The sequence below is a fragment of the Watersipora subatra genome, chromosome 3, assembly GCF_963576615.1.
Source record: "Watersipora subatra chromosome 3, tzWatSuba1.1, whole genome shotgun sequence".
Lineage (NCBI taxonomy): Eukaryota > Metazoa > Bryozoa > Gymnolaemata > Cheilostomatida > Watersiporidae > Watersipora > Watersipora subatra.
The window spans coordinates 37798673-37817784 of NC_088710.1; the positions used below are offsets into that span (position 1 = coordinate 37798673).

General features: G+C 36.2%; 1 protein-coding gene across 6 annotated transcripts in view; it reads left to right on the plus strand.

The window, feature by feature from the left end:
• The window catches only part of LOC137391087 (zinc finger CCCH domain-containing protein 10-like), a 29480-nt gene extending 21595 nt beyond the window's left edge, over nt 1-7885 (plus strand). For 2 of the 6 annotated variants that reach the window (XM_068077439.1, XM_068077444.1), the window contains exons 7-9: nt 131-1092; nt 7300-7389; nt 7633-7885. The gene's annotated coding sequence lies outside the window, so the exon portion shown is untranslated. Of the gene's footprint in view, nt 1-130; nt 1093-3067; nt 3201-7299; nt 7390-7632 lie in introns of all 6 variants that reach the window. The other 4 variants (XM_068077443.1, XM_068077442.1, XM_068077440.1 and 1 more) reach the window with 3 other exon arrangements.
• The last annotated feature ends 11227 nt before the right edge of the window (nt 7886-19112 follow it).

The window sequence follows — 19112 nt, forward strand, 5'->3', positions numbered from 1 at the left end:
TACATATTTTACCTTCAATAAGCAATAAGGTTACTACAACACAGTGTCTTTCAACTGTTTCTTGCATTGATGTTACTGCATAACATCACTACCACCACTATTTGAGCAGGGATGTCTCTTTTGGTTTTAGATTTTAAACATCGGCTAAATGTCGGCAACAAGGCAGTCAATGTGCAGGCAGACTTTTATAGGAAGTCAGCTAAGCGAGAGGCAGCGATGTGACAAGCCAATCGATGCGCATTCCTTAATTTTCGCTGTTTGAATGCTCTCTCTTTGCAGCGAAGGGAAACATTTACAGTAGCCTTGTTCAATTAGTAGTCAGAGTTTTATTCAGTATATCGTCAGCGATATCTCCTATGTATATATGTGTGTATATTATGAAAATGCTCATAAACAGTAAAATACAGCCGCTTTATTTTATCTTTTGCACTAATTTTCACAATCACATCTTTGGCGCATTGTTGGAACGGTGCGTTGCGTCTGAACACCAAGGGATTGACTCTTGCATGGTAGGTGCCATTCACTGTTCGCTTATTCATGCCTATCATGCGTGCTAATTCGTTCCTGGTTGTGCGATGGCGGTGCGCCTACTCTGCCGAGAAAAGCCAGATACAAGTATTATTCCAAACTGTATTATGAACTAGTAGAGAACCTGGGCCTTCAGTTGTATAATGTATTGGGGGGCACACAGAGTAAAGGTAAAACAACAATGTCTAATTAGGGCTATTCTTTGACAACATTAATAATACGGATACAAAATTTCCTGGTTCCAGTGTTATGTAACACTTTGAATATATAATGAAACCATTTTTTAATATTTCAGAATAAAAAAAGTAGGAATTGGAAAATAATTTCTTAGGTTGACTAGCTGGTTATCATGAGCGGCTGATTAACCAGGGATGCTTCATCCTTTCTAAGTTTAAAAATTTAACAGAAATACAATTTAGAACAAACTGTAAATGATTTTTACCAATTCAGACCAATTCACTGTTTTCTACAATTGTATCTAGGTGCTGGTTAGTGGTCTCCAATATTCGTGAGCTCATAAAGAAAACTTGCTGACGCATGTGATTACAGGCTACAACCATTCAGGTAAGATGGAGCAGTGCAGAAATATCAATCACACATCACTGCATTTTCGTTGTTAGTAGGCATGAAAACATTCATTCATGGTGCTTTCTGATTTTCAATACATACGAGTAGTGCATACAGAATTTGGGTTCCAAACGTGTACCTCTCAAAATTCTGACAATAGTATGATAAGGGTTTACATTTGTATGTGTAGAATTGTGTGGGATGAGACTTATTGACAGTAGGTATACACAGGTCTCTCTATAGAGTATCCTTTGAAAATTTAATTTTAAATTTGTATTGTTGATTGTTGCGGGTTAAGATAACTGTCCATTGGCTATATGACAAACACATTCATGTCATGTTAAAATTGTCATACAATTCGTTGGCAAAATGCTCACGCAAATAAAATATTTCTGTGTTGATCACGTCAAGCTGGGTCGAAATTTTCATTTAAGAGGTTTGACAAAAATTTTGAACCAAAAAACGAGTTGCTGAAATTGATATGATTTACTGACGTCTTTTAGCTAAAGTATTGTAAAGCTGTCGCACACAATGTTTAAAGGAAGTTTATTAAATCGCACAACTCATCCAAATTCCAGAATAAATAATGTAATGGTGTAAACTTGTATTTACTGTTGAGTGTTAGTCAATTTAAATTAAGGTGTCGTTGACTTTTAATTGTGAAATTATCTCTAGCATATTTGGAGCATATATTTTTTGTTGCCGATTTAGTAACAAGATTAGGCAACTCCTAAAATTATAGCAGGCAAATGCAACTTTATCAATATTTACCTACCATTTGGTAAACGATGTAGCCGGAAAAACATATTAGTCAATAATAAAGCAAAGTATTAAAGGTTGACTTGCCACAAAATTCACATTACAGTTGGTATAAAAATGTTCACCATGTATTACTCTGCTGTGTTGTAGGTGCAAAATATGTGGAAATGTGATTACAAGGTCTTGAAAGCTAAAAAACGAACAGTTAATCGCCGCCATCACAAAAACTTGGAATTTCTTTATTTTCATGACGTACTCAACTCGATGTGGTTATTTTTTTGACACGTGATGTTATAACGTGAAATAAAAGACTCGATATAACACTTCTCGTAGCACTAGTTTATGACAAACACATCAGGTTTTACCGGAAAGCCCGTATCAAATATAGATGCTCGCTACTTTACAGTTTCGTTTCAGCTTGGTCCAATTATCTAGTCATAATCTGATCATGTGACCGATCTTTTCATCTAAATGGCGTGAACAACTTTTGTAGCATTTTTCAACCATCACAGGTGACCAACAGGCTCCTCATGTTTATCCGAGGATGATATGCACTCCTTCGAGCTAAGGTTAAAAAATTAAACTACTTTTTAGGTTAGGTTTTGAGATATCAGTTCCCAAAGTGACAGCATTACAATAATAATCAAATAGGCGCGTAAGGACAATAGACATGGTTTTATTGAATGCGTAAAGTATATTTGTGAAAATATTTCGATGAGTGAGGTTGCATGAATGTGTAAACAGAGGCACATCGTGTTCAATTACGTCACAATTCAGCCATTTTGAGAGGGATTCCAACCTACGGCGTTTTCATGATGTCTGCGATTAACTGGTCGTTTTTGAGCTTTTAAATGCTTGTAATCACATTTCTACATATTTGGCACCTACAACACAGCAGAGTAAGACATGGTGAACTTTTGGATACCAAATAAGTGTAATGTGAATTTTGTTGCAAGTCAACATTTAAATGAGTTGTCAATATATACTTAGTAAGAATAAAACAAGAGAGACAACTCCAAACAAGGATGAATTGTCTTATTAATCCAAGTTTCTGAATGAGGTTAGATTAGCAAAGTTTCATGTGTAAGAAAGTAAGGGTGACTGTCAAAATATTTAAACATAGTAAGGAAAATGATCCCAAGCATATTGTACATACCTTATACGATTGTAAATTATCTCAAGGGAAAACTCATTTTGATAAAGTATGTTTTAGAAGTTAGTGATGAAGGCTGTCTGCGAGCTATGTGGCTGTGTGACCATGCCGTCAGTGAGATGATTCTTTGTGACCCTCAAAGTTGCTTAGTTGTAAGCTAATAATGACCTAAATGCCAAAGTTTCATCTCACAGTGAGCATTCTATTAAAAAGAATCTTCCCTATTGCGTTTGCAACATGTTATATCTCAACTCATTCGCACCCGACTAATTTCTAGGCGATTAGCCCCAGATACCGCTAATTTTTCAGGAAGTTGCCGTAATTCAAATTACCACTACAGGAGACAGACCTGAGATAATTTACTCATTCAAATTTCACAAGAACCAGCCAAGTCTCTTCTTTCAAATTATATTATATTAATATAGACAACTCATATCTCTTTTATGTAAATTCGTGCCTCAAAGAAGGTAGTTTCAAAAAATCTCCAAATTTGAAAAAATTGTCATTTGCTGAAACAAACTTAAATTTGCACCATAAAAGTTGCAAAATATACGTTTGACTGAAATTACTTATTTATTACACACAATACATAGTTATGAGTATTATTGATACATATATGCAGTTAGTCATGAACATGAAAATCATGAAACTCTAACTTTTCCTCACGAGTATCATCCTTCAAACAAAAGCATAGCAAATCTATATGCCATTATAACTCAAATAAAACGTCATGAAAATGTTTCAAATAATAAAAATATGTTCAACAACTCTGTTCTTGACTTTTCAGAATTCATAGACAGCTCTAAGAATCAATATGATCCTATCGAAACTGAAGGATAACGTTAGTCTGACTGCGGCTGGCAGCCTGAAGATTGCATTTTTATTTGAGCATGACGATTCAATTTGGCAAAATAAAAAGTTGATAAAAACTTTGAAACATTAAAAATAATGTTTTAATTTAATTTATGCAGTCTTTCAATGTCTTACCACTTCTGAATCTGCATATTTACTTCCGGAGTTGAAAAAAAAATTATCGCAATCGATAGAATTTCAAGTCAGCACGGTGATTTCCGGTTTTGGTAGATATATAGATGGGTGTACTAATTTGGTTATAACTTTTGCCAGGGACGTCATAGAGGCATAATTTAAAGTTTCTCTGGTTGGCCAGAAATTTTTCTTTCTAACTAATCAGAAACTATTTTTGATAATTCGAAAATAACGATGCAAGGAGTCGGTAGATTTCAGACGCGAGTTAACTCGCGTTGGGTGCTTAGCAACGTTATAAATAGGCGAGTTAACTCGCGCCTGGGTGCGAATGAGTTAACATATATTTTATTTTATCATATATCAATCGTATCTAAACATGTCTGTCATCTATAAATTTACAGAATAACTTGTCGGTTTAACTGAACATAGATCGATTCGCGACTAGCAACCGTTGTAAGCATGACCATGTTATCTTTATAAATGCTTGTTTGAATAATGGTTTTTTGAACTTGATTGGTTGTAACAGTTTTATTAGCACAAAACTAATGACTTGGTCATGTGGTATTAATACAGAATGTGAAATATGATCTGGTTAGCATTAGTTGTACTTGCTGAAATGGTTTTCTTGCATGATTAAATGGTAATGCCGCAATGGTAATACTGGCAACTTAAAACATCTCAACATATTTTTAATTGTTAACTATGGTATAAAGGTTTCCGATGTGTGAACAGCTATTGTCTCATCTATTATGCTTAGCATTCATGCTAAAGTTTATCATATCTTGGCTATTTTTAGATAGGTTCTTACTATGTTGATAAATATTTGCCTTGTACTGTAAGATATACATCTGGTAGATATTTAGGGTGTGCACTGTATAATATACATCTGATGGATATTTAGGGTGCGTACTGTAAAGTATACATCTGATGGATATTTAGGGTGTGTGCTGTAAGATATACATCCGTTGTGTATTTAAAGTGTGTACTGTAAGAGTATACATCGGATGGATAGTTAAGGTGTTGTAAGATTACATCTAATGAGTATTTAAGGTGTGTACTGTAAAGGGGTGGTCACACGAGAGCCGGAACGAACTATACGACACAAAACGACGTCGCTGTCAGTTATAAACTGTTCGGCCGAAAACATTTCTGGCCGAAACGAACCATTTTGGTCTTGTTCGAAATTTCGTGGCCAAACCCTTTCTCTTATTGGCTGATTAAAATTCTAGAATTCTAGCCAACACGCGTCACATTTCTCCTTACGTGCGTGTGAGCAAAGTTAAAAAAGAAATGGGACGATACTTTTATTTCGTTAAATAAACACATGAAGCAATTTACGACAAGGCTCACCCGGACTTGTGATTGTGTTGCATAAATGTAAGATGTTGCACTTAAGTTTTGCATAAATGTAAGAGAATGGTTGTGATTTTCTTTTGTGTAGAATATAAGTAATGTGTCATACTCATCTTGATGAAGTATCGTTGACTGATTTATTTATGTAAAACCACAGTACTATGATATAGACTGTTTTTGTTTGTTATGTACTCAGCATAAAAAAACATTCATATGTTAATAAAAAAATATAATTATGTTGATGGGAAGGGTTGGCAAAATCTTTGTATCGAGGGATTTATTTTGAGCAGCTGAACGATCTTCTGATAAATCTGCTGCGTAATTATAATTAATAATTGTTCCTCAAAGTTTTTTGTGTGCATTAGAAATATTTAGCTCAAATACATAAAAACTACCAAAGAGACAGTGTCCTGTCTCCATACGTATGGTATCTAGGAAGCGAAGTGACTTCGGATGCCGTGTGACGTGTGGCTTAGCCGAACTGAAGTAAAACAACTTCCAAACCAAACCCAAGTCGGTTCGGCGCTTGTGTGACCACGCCTTAAGAGTATATGCCTGATAGATTTAGGATGTGCGCTGTAAAATATACAGCTGATAGACACAGTAGACGCTCCTACAACGTAAATAATCTGTTCCCGGTACGTTTATGCTATAGGGATTTTATGTTATAAGAACAGCAAAATACATGTAAATTGCCAAATCTATTCCAAGATCTTTCCAAACTCACCCCTTTGGCCAGGCAAAAAGGAAAAACTCGACTTAGCTCTCTTACTTTGTAGGCTGTACCGTAACTGCAGAATTATTGGTTTGCATCAACAACTTTTCTCCTTTTTTTGATCAATCTCACTGGTTTTATAGACCATGGTTGTGGTAGTTTTTGCAATAAGCTGATGGGAGCTCACATTTTCCACGTCCATTTACAACGATTTGCTTGTTTTTTCTAAACGGTTTTTTTCCGCAAAGTAAAACTAATAACAAATATTTTATTGTCTACAATGAAGCAAAACAACCAAATATTTTTACTATAAAAAATGGTGCTACCTGTTCGTCGTCTATCTGTACCCAGGGGTCAAGGTTAAGATAAAAGAAAACTTTTGCCGATACTCCAACTTGTCACATCCAGATTGAAAAACCGATGCGGTAACACCTGCACCAATCGATCACCTTTGTATTTATGAGCAATTGCGTAGCTATTCTATTCTCTGTTTTGCCGACACACTTGACGATCTGTCACGACGAACTAGAATGTCACAAATGTTGTACATATAATAGATAAAACCCTGTACGCACATCGTTTTCTCTTTCGCACGTGCGATGAGATAGATTACCATTCAAATGGAATTTGAGATTTTGCCTGACTTGGCACTTTACGTTATATGGAATTTTTTACGTAGTATGAAGCAAAAACTTCACATGAGTTCTTTACGTTATCTGGATTTTACGTTATAGGAGGTGTACGTTATGGGAGCGTCTACTGTATTTAGGTTGTGTACTTTAAAACATACATTTAATAGATATTTAGAGTGTGCGCTGTATACATCTCACTGCGCAAGTTGAGTCCTATGAAATTACAAATATCTGTAAAATCACTACATGTTTATGTAAGTACGTTTAGTGCATTTTGTATAATGTTTAATAAAACCCCTTCCTCAAATACCTGTTCCTTGAAAGATTTCTAATCTTAAGAATTGCTAGATGTTTTGTAATAGGCTTACTGCACCCACATAACCTTATTCTGTAATATGTAGTTTATCTTCATACACAATTTTTGAGTTGCTGAAGTTTTTGTAGGGGAGACGATTACAATCATTCAATAGCCTTGCAGACCTGGGTTATTATGTAATACAAAGCACGGTTCCTTTTAGATTATCATTTCATAATAGATTTGCATTGTATAAACTATGCCATCTCATCATTAGTATAAAAATAATTTTAGTGATGACCTGTTTTAGTGTTGGAGACAAGCACACAGCAGTTTTCTAACCACCAACCCTTTTCTATCGTAGCCCATCCTGAAAACTCGTGACGATGTTTTCTGCAAGGTACATGTCTTTATTAAGAGTTCTCAAATCGAGACTTGTGTTATCAGACCTTTAAACCGCCCTAAAGGTATCCATGATAATCAGCACAACTGTTTCGTCTCTTTTGGCACCAATATATGTCCTTCTCTTTTGTTTCCCATAAATAACTTCCTGAACATAGTTGGATAATGTGACATACATTGGTTAGAGTCTGGGGTTTGGGTATTCAGTTATACAAGTTTACACATGCATTTTTTACTACAGGTTCCTGGTACTAATCAGTCTGCGGTCTCCATGAAGCAAAGCCATCACTAGATGACATGAGACAAAATCCAACCTTTTATCAACCTATTCCCAATATATTTAATGAAGACAACATTGTTCAGTGCATTTGTTCTTTGTTCTTGTTTATGCGCTCATATGTTATTGTTCTTGTTTACGCACTGTTATTGTTTTGTTTAGAACTTGTGCCAAGAATATACAAAATAACTCATAAATAATACATCTTGTGAATGTATGTTTTCATCGTATAATATCACTATAGCTAGCTAACATTGGCTCAAGTCTTTCAGTATACCTCTAGTAGGCAGTCCGGCACCAGAGCCGCTCTATCCTGATTGTATCACAGATAGCGGTTAGTGTTTCAAATAGGGTTAAGACTGGATGAATATTACATGAACTATTAACTGGACCGATAGTTTCCTGTTTAGTTATCACCACACTTATCACCATATGGCCGTCGTGGATAAGGCTCAGGTTTTAAGAAAGGAGATAAACTCTCAAGTCCAAGTTTTGAGCAAAACCCGCTCATAAGTTGGTTTGGCTAGAAGATCTCAAGATTTATGTAAATTAGGCCAAGAATATCATGAAAGCATCTTGCAGCTGATAGTTAGACATGCCAGCCCCTGCTTCATTAGTTATCTTAATGTCGTCGCTTGTTGCTGTCTCCAATCCATGTAGCATTATAAAGAAATGACATGGGCAAATGTAATATTTAATGGAATGCGAGTGACTGAGATTCTTTAGAAGATAATCGGATCATAGTTACTAGGCTTCGCTTGGGGAGTGACAAAGACATCGTTTGAAGTGTCAAAGAGCTCTTCATAGGGGGTGTGTTGGTAAGAGTAAGTAGTTGCGAGATTTTATCTCTACGCATCACGCACTGCTGTTGACTGATTGCATAATCAAAGAAAAATAGTCTTCAATGAAAATGATATTAGTCTGATAGATCTCTACCAAATATTCAGTTTACAGCATCCTTAGGAAGCTGGTGTTACAAAGCAGGAATATTAAATTGCGACTAAACATTTTTAGAGTCTAACTGACTGAAAAACGACCTAGCAAATCAAGCACCAGACTTCGGCGATTAGATACAAGGATTTTGACAAAATATCCTTTTCAAATAGAAAGTGTTCGAATGAATTCTAAAAATTAAAAAATCTACAGTACAGGGATTCACAATTTCATTAGAAATTTATTTCTCACCAAAGCATTAAATGCATGGCAACACAATACATGGAGCTCACATTAAGTTCGTATTGCCAATTAATGATGTAATGCAAACTCATTCTTTGTCATGCAAGTCTCCCTTCTTGTCAATCTTCGTTTAAGGCTAGCATTCAATACTTCAAAAAGCATTTTTATTAGATATAGCATTGTGAATTTTGAGAATAATATAACGCTGAGCTTTCCTTGCGAGATCAAGCAATTCAAAAATTAATAATGTATCGAGAAGATGGTTGTAAGAACCTGGTGTGTAGTGTAGTGACAACCCTGAAGCACCAATTGACAGTCTAGAAAGTGTTAGTAACACAGCAGGCCTCAGTGTTGAATGTCAAGCCATAATTTAGCCGGTATAACTCCGGGCAAATTCTATTCAAGACAAAAGAGACCTATGTACACATACAACCTAATTCACCGATTTTTTGTTTTGGTGAGACTGCAGGCTGATCATTTCGTTTAGATAGATAAGAATGTTACGACAGTTGGGTAGACTGCTATTATAGACTGTAGACTCAACTCATAGCTTGCTATGCAAACTGACATGAGTTATATGTTGTCTAGCAGAAACCACAGGTACAGCAACTGCCAACAAGGCTAGTCACCTTAGTAGGTACTCAAGATATAAATCTCAGTCTCCTCATTTCGACAATTCATCGAATTGACAAAGCCTTTGACAAATCATTTTCATTCTCTCCGACCACAGCCACAAAGCTGTGAAGGTACTATGTGAGCAATTAAAATGCAAGACACTTGCACACTGTTGCAAATTATAATGAAGCAAGAATGTGACGGTGCCAAATGCCTTAATAGCTGACGACTGTGTAAACGGCCTTTCTTGACAATGATAAGTATTTCCACACCATGCTTGACACACTAGTATCCACTGACTAGTGACAACAGTGAATTCTACTGTGCCAAAAGCAGTGCTTTCATTCAAAATACCCATTACTCACCCGCCTGCATCTCACTGTTGACTGCCGCTCCCACTGGCTGGTCTGCGTCATATGAGAGCAGATGCTATTTAACGTAACTCCGCATCAGATTACAGATACGAATTAAAACAGCATTACTTGGTAGAATGAGTAACTCATAAATCAGTAAGGTGAGCTCTCCACAACAATTTGTATGCGCATTACTTAACAAACTGATCTCATATTTTAGTTGGGGGCTCTTTAGTAGGTGTGGCCCCCTCCGTCACTCACCTGCCACTTTAGTTACAACAAAGAAATATTGTGAATAAGAGAGTCCAATGAATCAGTAGCAGCCTTATATTATACTAAAAAAATAACTTCCTCTGAAATCAACAAACTGAATGGATGATCTTTGAGAGAGGAGAAATGTAGCCGTGACAAAGCTCATTAGTTTCCATGCATTAATGAGGTCGCTAGCAGGAAGGATACTTCATTGCTAAGCAGCAACATTTGAATAACTAGCAATGTTACGCAGAACAGTTGCCATGGTGATGGTTAAGTCTCACATCCGACAGACTATGAGTAGCCAGTAGCAGCTGCAAGGAGAAAGCGTGCCAGCAAGCAGTCTAGCAGGAAGCAGAAGCTGATAGGACAGAGTTCGCAAGGCATGGCACAGCAAACCCGCTGCATCGAGTGCAAGCAACGAATTGAAGCAGTGCCATACATTGAAAAGCTCAAGCAGGCAGCAAAGCTCATCTGTAGCGGTCAAACAGATTTCCAACGATCCATCTCTAAGCTAGTAATTAGCTGTAGTACCCACCTTTTGGCACTGACAGTTTTACTTGGATCACAGTTGGTTTCCGCTGTATCCCTTCCTTTCAAAGCTGCCCGAGTGACACTGCGTGTCCATCCACCCAGCCATGCAGGCACACTGAGCTATAAGCCAAATAATTATAGTGATAAATCATGAGCGCTGAAAGCATACATAGTGTTACGCAAGTCTACGCACAGAACTAAGATAGGTTCCTATTATATGTTGTTGCTTCTGATTTATCAAATTCTATGACCATTCACAATGAATACATCTATGTTAATAATGATATACTATGAAGGTATTTTACCACAGAAATAGTCATTAGACAATAGCGAGGGGGTAACAGCTTGCTGCAATGTTTATACTTAACATTAACTGCAGACCACGACTGAAACGTTGAAGCTGTTGACACGCATAATGGCGATGTGATATAGCATTAAGATCTACATGTATGATAGATGCTATGCCGTAATAAAACAATGAAGCACGAGTATACAGCGAAATTCATGACTACGCTGCCTGCACAAACCGAAGCTGGAATTTTCACAATAGAATCCTTGATGCCACGACAGAGATATTACGCATGAGTTTGTTAGGAAATTTTTTATAATCAGCAATATCTGCGGATGATGAGTGGTGAGAGAGATCTTTTGCACCAGGTTGATGAACCAGGTTCCCGCCAGTTTTGAATCCATATTCATCATTGCAAGGTAGAAGCCAGCAATGTCTGTTGTTATTGCAAGGCATCATACCAACTAAAAATGATATTTCTTCTGCAACTCTATTTTGAGAAAATCTGGTGTTTTAGGTAGATCTCGCTCTGCCAGATGGCCACCTGAGAATCTTTCAAAGGTGTGAACTAAATCACAGACTAGATGGTTGCAATACTTTGAATGGACAAGACACAAGCGTATCACAGGAAAGCAGACAATTTTGCAAATAGATGTGGCAGGAGAAAAATCGCAAGAGTTCAAGTACTACTGATAAAGCAGGCCCATTATTTTTGCTCAAATAGCCGAGGCAACACCTCAGTTCTCACCACCCCCTTCAAAAATTTCCTTCAATATACAACCAAGTTACGTAACAATATTATATAATCCACTCGGCATCATGTAGCTGTAAGTGATATCTTCAGATAATGATGATACAGGCTTGAGTGACAAACTTAACAAATCTTGGATGAGCTACCAACAGCAAACACTCTGATTAGATACTAGAAATCTTTAACGCTCACACGCAGTTTTTGAAAATGGATGACTTGGCACAATTCAATTGCAGCTAGTAATATCAATACCGTGACACTGCCACTATAATTGGGGCAAGTAATGAAAATTAACAATGCCATAAAATTCAACTCCTTTGTAAGATGATGAACTCTCATAATAGAGCTAAGGAGTATGAAGAGGAACTGTTGCAGCATGTGATATCGATCAACGTTCAATTGCATCTTCCACAATCTAGTGTTCATAGTTTTCTTGTAGTCCTAATTCCGTAGAATAACTATAGCCACTGCAAAAAATTTACATTTTCATAATCTACAATGTAACATATTAATTGTGCAATATATATTTTATATTATTATATTACTAACATCATTTTAGTTTGCGAATACTCTCAAACAAGCATAACAATCGATATATGTCGTATCATGGTTACTCCCTCATGAGGAGCCGGTGTCTGGCAGCATCAATTAGGGAGCAGTCTAGATGGGACTTGTAAAGATTCTGATACTTCATAGAACCATAGAATAGAGAAGACAAAGAGGTGTGAGATAGAAGATCAAAAGGACTAACTAGAGTGCAATAATTTATCCGAAACAAAAGCAACGTTTTTGAGATGTTGTTCATCAAATTTGATCATTACATCAGCTTGCATTTCCATGAGAATTCAAAGGTTGACTTGCAACAAAATTCACATTACAGTTATTTGATATGAAAAGATTCACCATGTCTTATTCTGTTGTGTTGTGGGTGCAAAATATGTGGAAAGGTGATTACAAGCTCTTAAAAGCTCAAAAACGAACAGAAAATCGCAGCCACACGAGACCGCCGTAGTTTGGATTCTCTTTCCAAAACGGCTCAAATGTCACGTAGTTGTGAGAGATGGTTTCTGTTTACACTTTCATGCAACCTTATTCGTCGAAATATTTTCACAAATATACTTCACGCATTCAATAAAACCATGTCTATTGTTCTTACGCGTCTGTTTTATCATCATCGTAATGTTGTCACTTTTAATGATATCCTATAACTTACCGTAAAAATTTGTTTAATTTTTAGCCTTAGCTTGAAGAAGTACGTATCATTGTCTGATAACCATGACGAGCCTGTTGGTCACTTCTGATAATCGAAAAGTGCTGCAAAAATTATTTGCGAAGTATTGGGTCACACGATCAAATTACAACTTGCCGATTAGACCAAACCGAAACAAAACTGTAAAGTAGCGAGCATCTATATTTGATACGGGGTCTTCGGTAAAACCCGAAGTGTTTGTCATAAACTAGCGCTACGATAGGTTTTATATTGAGCTTTTTATTGGCCTTTCAATTACGTGAGAACATCACGTGACAAGACAATACCCAAATTTCATGGCTACTTCATCGAAATAAAGAGATTCCAATCAACGGCTGCTTTTCGTTTTTGAGCTTTTAAGAGCTTGTAATCACATTTCCACATATTTGGCACCTACAACACAACAGAGTACGACATGGTGAATCTTTTGATACCAAATAACTGTAACGTGAATTTTATTGCAAGTCAACCTTCAAGTATCAAAGGACTTTTGCGGAGTTGGCTGAACAACTACATAACAGATATTCACAAATTTATTCGCAGTCTCTATCCAAAGGTTGTGTGAGCGCCACATCACGATTATAATAAATGAAATTTCAAATACTGACTAAAGTCTGTGACCTCTAAAATTACAACTAGGATTTGTCTGATTTTGATAAACATTGTTATGGCAACAAAATCATGAAAAACGCCATTTCAATAACATCCAAATGTTTTCGGTTGTGTTTAGGAACACAGAATAAAATTAAATTCACATGGCTTATATTCACAGGAAACAGACATGTTACCATGACATTGTTTATTCAAACATCTAAAAATGTAAGTCCATGGAAAATAACTGAATAGGAGATGTAGCACCACAGGAAGTGCATCATCAACTCAAAATATTCTCATCATCACGAAAATGAAAATCATACTTGATACTCCGCAATAGGATAGCATAAACTGATACGATGTCCTGTAAAACGTTTCAAAGAGAAATTTGTTTAATGTTATCAATTTTCTCCTTCATACGTCTCAAATACTCACTTGGGTGATACACAATAAGAACGCACCACCGTCACAGAGGGACTTTTTGATTCATTGACATTGTGTTCCAATTCTATTATTCAACTGAAATTAATTAAAATTATCTGCTTGGCTTTGACATGCCTGCAAGGCGGCTTCATCTCACTAGTAGCATTTAGTAAGCTAGTCTCAATATCGTGTCTTGAGTTCCCACGTGCAGCTGCTATTTCATTGAACAATAATATTGACTGAAGAGATAGGCAGGCAGACTCATGCAAGCAATCTCTGTTAGCTAGCAATTTCATATATCACCAATGCACTTGATTCCACTGCTATTTAAAAAATTCTCCAAAAATATTTCTTTTGTGTGGAAAAAAGCTGCCTCCAAAGTCTCATAAACTATAAGCTGTTACAGGCTGCGTATGCTGCTGTAAGTTTATGGGCAGCGAATATATCGAGAGAATTACAATCATAGGTAATTTACATGTATTTTACTGTTCGTATAACGTAAATCAACTATAACGCAAACGTTCCTGGATTATTTACATCGTAGGATCGCCTACTGAATAAAAGATCATCCATTAAATTTGGTTTTACCACAGGTTAACAGCCATTACGCATAAATCTTACACAATGCTGGTATCCTACAATGTTTAAAGATCCCAGGTCACCGCAAAAACTTTGCTGTAAACATAATAAACAATAGGCTTTCACAGAACAAAGTGGTGCTGTGAACTAAAATCACACTTTTACTGTGTTCAGCTTCAATGACTGGGTAATAAGTGGCCTCAAAAGCTTTAAGAAGACTTGTAATTTATGTATACCTAGTTTTACTTTCTATCTAAAGACTGAAGGTCACAGGCCAGTGTAACCATAGGCAAGACCACCTATGTGACAGGTGGTAGAATGTTTCCCCTATGTGACAGGTGGTAGAATGTTTCCCCTATGTGACAGGTGGTAGAATGTTCCCCCTAAGTGACAGGTGGTAGAATGTTTCCACCTATGTAACAGGTGGTAGAATGTTTCCACCTATGTAACAGGTGGTAGAATGTTTCTACCTATGTGACAGGTGATAGAATGTAATGACTCGATTACATCAATAATAATTAACTTGTTCGATGTTTCTGTCCGTATCGAAGTACGTTTTCCAACTCCAAGTCTTTAGACTTTTTCGTTAAAAACTTTGATTGCAACAGCACAGAAATAATTAACAACTGTATCAGGTAACAACATAGTAGTTCTTTGTTTAGTGTGGTCTTGATACTTCAACGTATGTGAAAAACGTTCTAGCAATTACGCTGTTTTAGACGACTTGTGATAGGCATGCATCCGGCTAAAAATTTATCATCATTTTCGCAAAGTTCTTCAGATAGCAACGCTTGAAAGTTTTGCTCTGCTAAAAATGGTTTGGACACTAATATCGACTAGTTGAGCAGTGCAGAAGAAGAGTTTAGGTCGGCAGACACTGTAGAAGGTATCGAACAGCTAGAAGATGATAAAATGGTTACATACGACAGCAACAATCAGAACGTAACCTGCCGAGCAAACCATGCAAATATTGTTTCAAAAATGTTAATTTTTGTTTCTGCATGTACCCTAGGACACTTATGTATTCGCGGCATCTAACTTTCGCGCTTTCGCGGTGTCATCCTCTCGCGAAAGTTTCATGTGCGAAACTAAACTATCATAACAAACGAGCGAAAAAGCGAAACTAAATAGCTTTGTTCATTGATACTGTATAATTGAATTTTATAACGACATTTATTTTAACGTTTTTAACGACCACTATAGCACCGTTAAAATATAAACCGACAAAATAATTTGACTGTCAAAATTTATTACGTTATTATTTTGCAATTATTTAGGATTATTTTCCCATTAGGAATGATTTATAATGATAGGAATTTGATGTCAATGCACATGCATTAGTTAGCGTTATCGTTTGCTGGGGACATCAATCAATGCAGTGAGCACCGTGTGTTGAAAGAAAATAAGACACATGCACTGACACTCGCAGTTCTACACAAGCAGCATGGCTCTGGAAAGGTTTGGATTCACCACTGACACCTCTTCAATAACTTGTAATTTTTTTAGATTTGTTTTAAGTGATGTGACTGGCGAGACGTTTTTAAATTAAAATAGGCAAAACATGACCGCAGTTAATACGCTCGGAAAAAAACATCTTTTCCTTTTGAGCGTTTTAACAAAGATCAATTTTGCGGATTTTATTTTAAGTTCATTCGGAGGCTTTTACGCTTTCGATGGGACACGGCCAAGCGGGTGATTGATAAAACTGAATCTTTTGCAAACCTTTATAAAAGTCGTCGACAAAAAATATTTTGCCTCTGATGATGATAATAATGATGCCTAAGAACTACTAGAAGTTGATGTTCGTCTCTATGGCTTGGAATGAAGTGACATTCTACAGCGATAAAAACCGCGTCCATGGCCGTTGGGCAAATAACTTTTCGAATAAAGGATGTTGAGGTCGAGTTATCTGAAGGAATTTATCATTGCGTTGGAACCGACCAAACAAATCCGTTTGAGTTGACCTTGTGTTTGAGATGAAATGTTACATTTTATCTGAGGGCGAGTTTTTCGAGTTGGACTGTACTTACCGTAAAAAATTCCCAAAAAGTTAGGCGGCTCAGCCGGCCAGCTGCCCCAGTGAAAACTGGCCTGTTGATAGTCTAAGAAACAAATGGCAGCAAGCGATCAAATTGCATTATCGACCTTGCCCACATCATTCTACCTGCGGTTCACAATTACAAACTAGTCGCAAATTGAATTTTTTTTATCGGTGAACCGAACCTGAGGAATATAATTATGTTTGTTCCACTGCATTTATTTTCACATCACTATATTTTCGCACTCATCAGAGCTGCGAAATTAAGTTGCTTCGAAATTTTACTCTGTGAGCTACTCACGAAACTAAATACTAGCGAAATATAAGTGTCCTAGGGTATTATAATTATGATTTGTTTATGTTCACTTGTTCTTGAATATAGATTTGTAGCTTTTGATAGATTATTATTATAAAACATATAAATTTGAAGATTTGTAGCATACTATTTATTAGGATGATTGCAGTAATCGGAACTCAGCTTACAATGAATCGATGCTTGTAACTTCTGTTGTGTTGCACATAAAAAGCCAGTTTTGGCTGAAAACTGTAGCAAACATTGCGTTAATGTCACACAGCTCAAAGAAGAGTGCAAAATATCGGCGACATTCGATTCTCCTGTAAAAGAGTTAAATTTATCTTTTCAACATTCTGACAAGGTGTTTAAAAAATGCTACGCCACCCTTTATTTAAACATCACCTCTAATAAAGCGCCACTCTTGGGTAAGGGTTGAAAAATAGAGCGCCATGGCATTCAAATAAAGGTTTTATGGTAAGTAGTATAGCACCTCAGAAGATCTGCAGCACTACCCAAATGATATTACAGCACTAAAGCTATGAAACTGTTACAGACAATCGGAACCAAAAAAGATGGTATTATATGGCAAAATCGTCCGGCAAACTGAGTTTCTCGCTAATTACAAGTTTAGCCTTTACTTTGCGGATGCACATATAGCTGAAAATCCTAATTAGTGAAGTTGTTTGCTATATGAATTCTAAAATACAGTTCAACCTTAGTTTTTTCACCACTAGCTTCTAAAAAGGCTGTTCGGAAAGCTAAAAATGAGATTTTTTACTACAAGTAGTGTAAATAGCTTCAACCCATTCCAAGATAAGAATACGATTTTTTAAAGCATTTGTACATTATTTTACACCATAAATGATATATATCAATTTATTATATTATGTAGTCACTAGGTGGTATTGTATACTTCATATAAAGTTCAGTTATTCAGGTGTATTCTTTGTGTCTACTTGCACACATTCGTTATACTCGCTCATCAACAAACATTTAATAACAAATTAAAGGTAGCTAGTTTTCAAATTAAAAATCTCCATTATAAGCACATTAAACCATACTCAATACACATCACTCAGCAAGCTATTAAAGTTATAAAACTAACTGTGTGAGCCTGATTTCTCCAGCAAAATAAAAAACAAGACACTGTAACCTAAAATTACGCAATGGAACTCAACAGCATTTGTCAAACCCAGCTTTCAGTCCTATATTGTAAAATGCAGAGATGGGCACTCGAGTTAACATGCTTGCTTGAGCAAGCCTGGGTTCACTTCACAAATAAATTGAAAACAATCGATTCTCTTGTATCTTTTATTTATTGTAGAATTGTATCAACTGGGAGCATCCTACCAGTAAGAATTGAATTGAGTCTTTACTGTCACCGTAAAGAAACTGACTCGATTCTCTATTTTCAATAAGCAAAATGACTTGAGTCAAAATGCAACAATCCTTTCCTTGATAATTACTGCGTTGATGGAAAATCCATCATGGACAGTGATGTCTTAAGTAACACAATCTTTCTGATGTGCACCAAAGCGAAGATGTCAATTCAGTCCCATGTTGCGAACCACACACGTTTTTAAAACACCTCAATATCACTGCATATATATTATTGATTGATAATACATGTATTTCGAACTAGCTTTATGCTTTGCCTGCCCACTGACAATAAGCTTATTTATAAGCTGTATACCTACACTCGAATATCATTCATTCTTCCGAAAAGCCTTTATAATGACTCACTTTTATACCTATACAAAAACAGCAAACACAGTTTGCAGTGTTATCAGATCCACCCAAAACTTTGCCGCAATAAATTTAGGAAGTTAGGTTATCATTGTGCCAAAATGAACCAGTTGCAGAGTTTTTCCTTTATTCATGAAACACAGCACAAACTCATGGTTATCATTTTTTCTTATTTCTGGTTTAGGATGAATGAGAGAAACATTGTACGCAGCGACCTAAACTTATTTCTGCCAGTGAAATCCATCACCACTGGATCAATGATATTTTTTGCTACTAAATTTTCATATTACATCTGCGATTTGGTCAAATTGCAAAAACGATAGCGTTTTTTTGCAGCCGGTTTCACTAAACTACAAAAATATCAAACATTCTTTTTGCTTTTTAAATGCATTGATTCTTGTGCAGAAGTTTTTGCTGATTCTAAAACAACTTTAAATTGAAGTTATATACATGTCAGAAACTCTGCTTTTACAGCAAAAATAGCGGGTGTATACCAGCAATAATACCGGGTGTATGCCAGGAAAAATAGCGGGTGTATGCCAGCAAAAAT